Raw genomic sequence first — 7,547 nt, 5'->3', positions numbered from 1 at the left:
TAAATTCTTTTCATAAGACTAGTTCAATGTCCCTAGATGCATGCTGTTGCATGTTGACCAAAGCCTCAAATGATTTTGAGTGAAGCCTTAATAATGTGATAGATACAAATCATGTTTTCCAAATTAGGCTGTTACATTCACTCTAATCGAGAGCTACCTTACTCTTCTCATATTGAGTTTAAAGTTTACTGCTAGGTCCTACTTTTATAGCAGAGGTACATTCGCTTCTTAAACCACCTCCATCGTTTTTCTCCATTACGCTTCATCTCATTCATGTAACCCTTGAGACTCTTAGCACTTACCACTAAGGTTTATGGTTACACAACATCTGCGTTTATGATCTTAGTTTCGTGCCACTACGTACTAAGTGAAACCCAAAAAAATTCATTACCCATAATGCATTGACAGTGAACAATTACTATATTCTAGCTTTCACCAATGAAATCTCTTTTTATTTTGAGTGATCCTTTTGAATTGTCTATTACCAAGGATTTTCTTCCCCAAGGACCCAGTTTGATTTTTATTTTGTTTGAAATTTCTTACTTAAAATTCTACAAGTCACTAAAAGTATCTATAACCTACTTGTTCAACAGGCCACACTGGTCTCACAAGTACTTCATTCTCTTTTGATCTTATATCGAGTACCGAAATTTGAATTGAAGAGAAAGCCACCCTTACAAGCCTCGTATCTAAAAGATGCCTTTCATTGCTTCTTCAAAAGTCTTTGATCGTATTTTAACGGGAAACCATACAGACACTTTGAAGTCTCTCTTGACTTGAAAGGAAGAGATTCGTGCCCGGGATCTACTGTTTCATGTCTTAATTGAGATCACAATATCCCATAAAGTTCGATTTATTTCTTTTTCATTCGCACTCTGTGCATGAAAATCTTTGATTTTCCAAAAGTCTGGTTCTATTTTATATATGAGCTAATTTTTATAGATTGGGTTATAAAAAGCATTATGGTGATTTTCAATCGATATAATAAGGGTGACAACGGTTCATGTAAATTATGTGGGTGACGTTTCAGATAAAGCACAATGGATGAGTCAGCAATTATCCAATCATTTCGTCGATTTGAAAAAGGCACTTTCTATGGAAAGACGTGTAAAAAGTGAAACATCTTTTTTCTCTCTCCTGCGTCATCATCGGGGTTGCCAACTGTCTCCTCCCCATCGTATCAGGAAACGTTTCACAAAAGGACGAGATTTTATCTGGATCTTTCACTCTCCTACTCTCACGTATAAAAGGGTTTCTCACGATCAACTGTACTCTTTTACCACTCACAAATCTTCTAAAAGAAAAAGGGCGATTTCTCTTACTATTCATCATCTTCTTCTCAAGCTTCATCAATGGCGGAATCGTCTTCTGTTCAAGATACCTCTGTTCACTCCAACCTTTTGACCATTAAGCCACAACAAAACCCCATCATTGATCTTACACCATTCATCTATGAACCCTACATGCTGTATGTGGTAGAATGCCTCAAATACTCTCCACTTGTCGATGCTCTTACAAAGGTGGAAGTGGTTCCCATGTCTTGCCTCTCTCAGATCTAGTCAACCGCTTATTATGACAAGGTTGCTGAGAGGATTCACTTTGACATTCACAATGATAAAACCTCAGTTTCCAAGAATCGCTTATGTGCCCTACTTGGTCTTACTCACGAACCCACTTTGGTAAAACCTGACTCCATCACTACTAGTCAACTGTTCTCGATGTTCTACCAAATGGGGTACACTAAAACCCTAACCACTGTCACAAAATTCAAGAAGTACTGCCTTCCCCCACAATGGAACGACCTCTTTACTCCCTTATTCAAGGGCCTCTCAGTGCGTAGCGCTGGATCAGATGGAGCAAGTAAGTTATTTATGACTATGCTTTATGGGTTGTACAATGGTGTACATTTGGACTTTGGGGCGGTCATATGGCAACAACTTGTTCAGAGTTTATACTCTTCTTCTCACCATTCTGAGATTTCATGTGGCAGGTACTGGTCAATTATTAGAAAGTGGGCAATAGATCGTCTTCACGTTCCAATCATGTCACACCCCCAAACCAAGGATGGCGGAAACGTCCGGGGGTGCAGGACTTCATGTAGAGTACCACAACAACGAGTATAATAGTGCTCAAAGTAAATACAACCATCATAAATATAATTGAAAAGTTACACCAAAGTATATGTTTAGATGATTAAAATCAATTACATTATGATACAAAATGAACTGTTCGACGATTTATCTTCCCATCCTCAAAACATGGTTGATTTCCTGTTCACCTGAATTCCTGAGAATACAAGTAGTTTTGAAAAGTGTCAACACAAAGGTTGGTGAGTTCATAAGCTTTTGACAGTAAGAGTTTGAAAATCGATCTTTGTAAAGAGATGTATGTTACCAAGAAAAATCCAATATTTTCCTTACAAAAGTTATGTAGTCCTAAATACCAGGACCGAAAATGAACAACTATTTGTCATACTTAAAGATATAAAAGTGGTTTTAAATCGGCATAAAACCCTTTCTGATGTGAGAAAAATCCCGTAATGAATGATGTGTAGTCTTAAATACCAAGACCGAAAGTATACAATAAAGTATGTAATTGTTGATGTAAAAAGTGATTTTAAATCGACATAAAACCCTTTTTGATATGAAGGCGTATAAGTATTTCTCCATACTTAAAGTAATTTCAGTGAGCTAAATAGACATAACTCGCTAATTTAAAGTTAGAACCCGTAAATCTTATGATTGTTAATACCACATGTGAGCTATCATAACCATACTTGACATAGACGGCCTCGTAATACGACGTTCTTCAGGCGTCGCCGTTAAATGAAACTTGTCACCACAGATCTGCCGGTCTAGCTGTTGCAAGCAGCTCTGGTGTGGGTATGTCAAACCCAATATAGATCTATACACAACTATCACGTTCTCCCTACAAGAGACTCTGGTTATAATTTACAGGACTTTTTGACTTTGTTACTTTGGAAGTAACCCGAAGGGAATGACTCACAAATTTATTCATTAACAGATTTACGTGAACTAAACTGAAAACATTTGGTAAATAAGTTTGAGAAGTAAATGATACATAAACTATACCTATTATAGTTTATCCAAAACGTTTGTAATGTATAAGAATTCTTTTATGAAAATGCCTTAATGCTATGAATCCATAAACTATGCTCATTATAGCTTAATATAAGTGTTCTAAATGAATGAATAATCTTATCATGAATGACTATGTTTCATTTTATGATGATAAACTAACAAGGAAACACATTCAATATTTAGAACTTATCGTTATACACTTTGCTCAACATAATACAAAGTGTTATGAAAGTTATAAGCTGTTAACAAATTTTCAACCTTTCTACACTGTTTTTGAAAAGTCATAGAAAAATCATACGAAGTCGAAAACTAGATCCGTAAATTCTGAGATTTCCTAAAATGAGTCTAGTTTACTCATAATTTTTATCATGATTTTTAATGATCTCCAACTTGGGTGAAAAAGTCCATAATGACAGACTGGTCCGAATTGGTGTTTGAAATGATAGGCAGTTTTGTAAAAATCACCATAAATTGTAGAAAAATCGTATGGAGATGTGTAAGTAGTCATTTTAAAGCTAAGAACTGGAACTACTTACACCTAAAACAGTTTTGAAAAATAAAATGTTTAAGTTGTCCAAAACAGTCCGTGAATGGAGTTGAACTTTTCTGATGAAGGCTGTTAGAAAAGTGTAGTTATGTTCTTGGTGTTTTAACTTGTAATCCCCCCCTAAAAACTTGAGAAAACATGAAAATATAGGGGTATGAACTCACCTTGAGTGATTTCAGTAGGTAAGTGTTGAAGAAGAGAAGTGTTCAACCCAAGAACACTTGAAGAATCACTTGAAGATTCGAAGATCTAACAAGAATGTGATGATGTTTGTGTAAGCAATCTTTGATTTTGAGTAGGAGGATGTGTAATATTCGTAAGAAAGATGATGATACTTACTAATTGTAGGAGAAGAGTCTTGGAGTATGCCTTGAAATTCTCGAATTAGAGAGAAAAAGATGAGAGAGTTTGGAGTGTGATTCTTGGTAAAAATGAGAGAATGATTAAAGTGTGAGGAGAGAGGATGGATGTTCCAGCCCTAAGAACGTGGGAATAGTTGAAAATAATGAGAAAGCACCTATGAAGTGACTAGGGATGGGCTGGTGGTGAATAGTGACATGGAGTGGGTATGGGAGTGGTTGCTTGTGTCATAGAAATAAGTAAAGTCAACACTCTACCTTTGTACTTCACCCACTCTCTTTTGGATAAGGTTTTATCCTTAAAAAATGTGATTAATTAATAGTTAAGGGTCCTTATATGTTAAAATAAAGTTTTGGATGAAAATCCCATGTTAAAACAATTAAAAACGGGCCTAAAATATGAATTTAGTCGAAAACTGGGAGAAAAAGCGTTCCCAGCGAGACCTCTCGGTCCTAGGCCGAGGTTCGGTCCTTGCTGGCTGAGCCGGAGGCAAAATGCAAACCAGAAGAAGAAGGCGAAGGCGAGGGGCTCAGTCCGAAGGCTCGGTCCGAAGGGTCAGAAGCGAAGGTTCGGTTCGGTTCGGTTCAGCAGCCTTCTTCATCAGGAGGGTTCGGTTCCTAAGGGGGCTTTCGGGTCCTAAGAGGGGTTTCGGTTCCTAAGAGGACTTTCGGGTCCTAAGAGGGGTTTCGGTTCCTCAAGCCCGTTTTTCGCGTAGACTTCCGCTTTTGAGTTGTTTTCGCCAAATTCGAGGGTCGGAATGCCCCGAGTGATTATAGAAAGTTGAGAGAGATTTTGAGAGAGATTTGAGAGATTCCACATACTTAGAGAGATTTGGGAGAGATTTGACATACTTGGAGCGATTTCCCATACAAAGAGATATTTGGGAGAGATTTCACATTCGTAGAGAGATTTGGGAGAGATTTGACATTCTTGGAGAGATTTCTCATACAAAGAGAGATTTGGGAGAGATTTGACATTCTTGGAGAGGTTTCTCATACAAAGAGAGATTTGGGAGAGATTTCACATACTTAGAGAGATTTGGGAGAGATTTGACATTCTTGGAGAGATTTCTCATATAAAGAGAGATTTGGGAGAGATTTCACATACTTATAGAGATTTGGGAGAGATTTGACATTCTTGGAGAGGTTTCTCATACAAAGAGAGATTTGGGAGAGATTTCACATACTTAGAGAGATTTGGGAGAGATTTGACATTCTTGGAGAGATTTCTCATACAAAGAGAGATTTGGGAGAGATTTCACATACTTAGAGAGATTTGGGAGAGATTTGACATTCTTGGAGAGATTTCTCATACAAAGAGAGATTTGGGAGAGATTTCACATACTTAGAGAGATTTGGGAGAGATTTGACATTCTTGGAGAGATTTCTCATACAAAGGGAGATTTGGGAGAGATTTCACATACTTAGAGACATTTGGGAGAGATTTGACATTCTTGGAGAGATTTCTCATACAAAGAGAGATTTGGGAGAGATTTCACATACTTAGAGAGATTTGGGAGAGATTTGACATTCTTGGAGAGGTTTCTCATACAAAGGGAGATTTGGGAGAGATTTCACATACTTAGAGAGATTTAGGAGAGATTTGACATTCTTGGAGAGGTTTCTCATACAAAGAGAGATTTCGGAGAGATTTCACATACTTAAAGAGATTTGGGAGAGATTTCTGATAAGAAGAGATGGAGTGAAAACGATTGAGAGAGGTTTCATTGGTGACCTTTTTGAGTGTCCGGCTTCGCAATGCAAGGTCCGTAAACCCCGTTAAGCCTTGTTTAAGGATCTTGCATACTCCCGATGAGTATGTAACATTGTTTTATCGGTTTGGCTCTCCACGTACCACCGTTTTAGGTTAAGGAGATCTAGATGTACGCACTTTTCGATTTATGATCTCTCATTAGAATAGAGTGTTGTTTAGAAATTACATAACGTAAAATCTAGTACCTATGGGCAAATTGAGTTGACCGGTTTGACTTGTTGACTTTAGTTGACTTTGACTTGACCAAAAATTGACGGTTGTCACAAATCATGGTGGACTCCCTTCTCTTATCCATCGCAACATTTTACACAACAAAGATTATCTTCACAGATCCTTCCAAGTTTTTCTTCATTGGATCGATTCCAGAAGCTATGTATGTATGTGTGTCTGAGGCAAGTAACGCCATTCAAGAATACAAGAATCTTCCTTCTTCAGGTCCAAGGGAACTCACTCCTGCTATGATTCGCTCTATAGAGGAAGCAGACAAGCTTGCAAAGAGGGGGAAAGAAACCAGAAAAACAAAAGGATGTGAGGGTCATTAAACCAGCTAAGGGCAAACCCCAAAGAAGCGAAAGTCAGACAAAACTGCTCCTTCACAGCCTAAGCAGAAGAAGCTCAAAAAGCCAGTCCGGAGACTTATTTTTCGATCCTCTAGTGATTTAGATTCTGAGTATGTTCCTCCAGGAAACAAATCTGCTACTCCTACTGAATCAGAGAGTGAAAGCTCTGACGAGGAGGTTTCGACTCGTGGTGATAGTCCACCTAGATCATTCGCACCTGAGGTACCTGTTCGCTCCCCAATTCCTTCTTCTCCACCTACTTCTATTCCAATTTCCTTACCAACAACCTTCCCAGTTATCACATCCCAACCCACCTCTAGCATTCCTATTCCCACTCCTCTCTTTTCTGAAGCAACAAAAACAACCACCACTGGAGTTCAAACCAACGTATCTGATACGGGGGTTCGGTCTTCAGTCCCAGAAACAACCAAACCATTATCTCACACACCTTTAACCGAAGCCAACACTGTCCTTGGTGGAGAAGACATGGAATTTGATTCCTTCTACTACAGCCTTTATCATGTTCAAAGCGATGAAGATGATGATGCTCCTATTACCAAAAAGCACATTAAGGAACTGAATGCCAAGCTCGACACTCTCATGGCCTCTTCTTCCTCTCATCATCCATTTTCTGAAGCTATTATTCAGGGCATGCTAGACTCCTTTGTCAAGGCTCATGATGCTTCCATTTCTAATGCCACAACAACTATTGAAGCCTCCACCAAAGTTTGCACATAACCGACCTAAAAAGTCGATAAACTAATTGAAAATGCTAATATTTTTCTTGAGTCTTTACAGGGAGCAGCTGAGTTGAACGCTTCTAAAGTGACCAACTCAATTACTAAACTCAAAAAAGCATTTGTTGCTGAGAAGCAAAGCTTTCCCACTCTTCACCAAGATATTCAAAAGGACAATGCTGCCCTTTTATCTTCACTCAACGAACGTTTCATGAAGCTTCAAGCAGATCTTTCCATGGAGAACTCAGTCATGGTTGAGCTTGCTCTCAAAACTACTCAGCTCAAAACCAAGAACCTCCAACTCTCTTAGGCGAACCACGAGGTCAATCAACTTCGCTCTGAAAGGGTTGTCGTTAAAAGTTGTGTTTCAGACGTACATGCTATTCTGTCCAACGTCCTGGAAGCTCACGATCCAATTCTAACCATTTCTGTTCGATGCCATCTTGCTGACAAATTCCATCCTGCCCTA

The sequence above is a fragment of the Lactuca serriola genome, chromosome 9 (assembly GCF_051521515.1).
Source record: "Lactuca serriola cultivar US96UC23 chromosome 9, Lser_US96UC23_V15, whole genome shotgun sequence".
NCBI classification, from domain to species: Eukaryota; Viridiplantae; Streptophyta; class Magnoliopsida; order Asterales; family Asteraceae; genus Lactuca; species Lactuca serriola.
This window is presented reverse-complemented; position numbering follows the sequence as displayed.